A 2,138-nucleotide genomic window follows, 5' to 3' on the forward strand; every position below is an offset into this window, starting at 1 on the left:
GCAAAATCTAGTTGTGGTCAAACATAAAAAGAATATGTTGATGTCCATATAAAGGAGCAACCATCCACCGAAATGCATGGGTATTAACTACTGCAACTGCCAGTCTTGTAGAATGTCCTTCGCATACATGGTTCTTTCAACCATTATAACTGCACACTTGTACCTGTACTTGTAAATCCCCCTCCAATATCATCATGGGTTTTATCGGATTATCCGTAACCATGCTCTGGGTTTTATCGGATCACCCTTAGCCATGCCACCAAGGGCTCTCAACCACCAAGGCTAAACACAACCACCAAGGCTCAACTCAACCATGAAGGCTCAACATAGCCACAAAGGCTCAACTCAGCCACGAAGGCACTCCATCCACTATGGGCCACAATCTTGCCACTAGGGCACTCCATCCTCTCTGGGCTACAAACCTGCCACTAGGGCACTCCAAAGACCTGACTCAACCAGGTCGAGGGTTTTCTCGGCTAACCATAAACCATGCCAACATAAATCTTTGTCCCACTTCACTGTTACACATGGTTTTTGGCTTACTACAAACCAAAACTGCAAATACAAAGTGGTTTTTAGATTACCACGAATTGTGGGGGTACACATGCCTTATCAGGCTTATATTTAACACTCCAACTCTTGGAGTTACCAGGTACATACTTTACAAAGACCACTACAAAGCATCCTAGACTTGCTTACCAATAAAATGTGTGACTCATAATACAACATAATATGTTCCACAGACTCACACTAATTCACACTAAATCGAATGTCCATCATCCTCTGATCTTTGATGCGGCTCTTCTAATGCCATCTTCATTGTCATATCTTCTGTCTTCATCATACCCTGCAAATTTATGTATTGTTGGAATGACCAATTCCAACACACATAATTGTGACAATAGTTGGTCAGACCAATGTCACTTCAATGACAACCAAAAAATACCATGACACAATTACCTCGAGCCCATTACTCGTATCCAATGCTTTGCTGCCATTCTCCCGGATAATATCCATGACCTCAGTGGCCTGATCCTTTTTCTTCTTTCCATGGCCCAACAGGGGCTCGTGATTCAAATCCCGAATTTGGGTATTATCATACACAGGTAGAGAATCTTTGGGAGAATTAAATACCTGGACTAGATGCGTTTTAGCAAGTTGGGATTTCGATTCTTCCTCCGTCAAGCGATCCTTTTCTATTTGAGGAACACCCACAAGAGGAGCCACAATGCACTTGTAAACAAGACCGAATTCTTTATCAAAACAACACGAACTGAGCCCTTCACAACCTCTGTTCTTCAACAATTTCTTGAACTCATCTCTGACATGCTCGAGAAATACAAAGAGTTGCAGTTTCCCGAGTGCGTCATCCACTATGGCACAGTAAACAAATGAGCCGTCCATTAGAAAACTGTACATTTTTTCTTTTTTTGGTATGCGTGAATCGGCTGTGTAAAGGCGTGAACCCTCTCTAAACATTCCGCTGCTACTTCCTCCAGTTCTGCATCGCCTTCGTTGTGCTCTGCCAGAATCGTGGCGACCTTCAAAATGCATGAAAAGTACACCAAATTTAGCACAGACCGGTATGCCATCAGATTTAGCAGGATCCAAAGCCTCGGACAATTGAAGAACAATTGGCCTAAAAACGTTGAACATAGGGCCACGCCATTCACTGTGGTAGACAGACCACCCCAAACTTCAGCGCACGAGAACACTGCCCACACTGCTTTTGTGGGCATATCTAAGATCATACATTGCACTTGTCTTTGTTCCAATCCCTATCGGATTGCTAACAACATATCGCTCCACGCTGCTTCACAAACAGGCGTCAGCAGTACCATTGCAACTGCTTGCTAGTTTACAATTCGACGAGCAGCAATTCACCACTGCAACTCCTGCACTTCCTCCAGAAAATTGACTAGAAAATTAGCAACGTTAATAAAAACAATGATTTGCACAAGCCATTGATCTCCCGTCAGTTTAAAATCAGCCTTCAAAACTCATCCACACCAGATCCAGATCCGCGATCTCCACACATATGCACAAAGTTGGTCAACGTAGCAGATCTGCACTCAATAGATCCACCCTACAGCGACGATCTTTTCCACAACGGGCCAGCACTCCAAAAACATAGCAGC

At 43.6% G+C, this 2,138-nt stretch overlaps 1 pseudogene; it reads right to left on the reverse strand.

Annotated features, from left to right (window-relative positions):
* Positions 1-909: 909 nt before the first annotated feature.
* On the reverse strand, positions 910-1,739 carry LOC149253402 (vesicle-associated membrane protein 727-like; annotated as a pseudogene).
* Between the last annotated feature and the right edge of the window lie 399 nt (positions 1,740-2,138).

The sequence above is a fragment of the Pinus tabuliformis genome, chromosome 7 (genome assembly GCF_031772625.1).
Source record: "Pinus tabuliformis cultivar Carrire ecotype Pingquan chromosome 7, CPIR1, whole genome shotgun sequence".
In the NCBI taxonomy this organism is placed as follows: Eukaryota; Viridiplantae; Streptophyta; class Pinopsida; order Pinales; family Pinaceae; genus Pinus; species Pinus tabuliformis.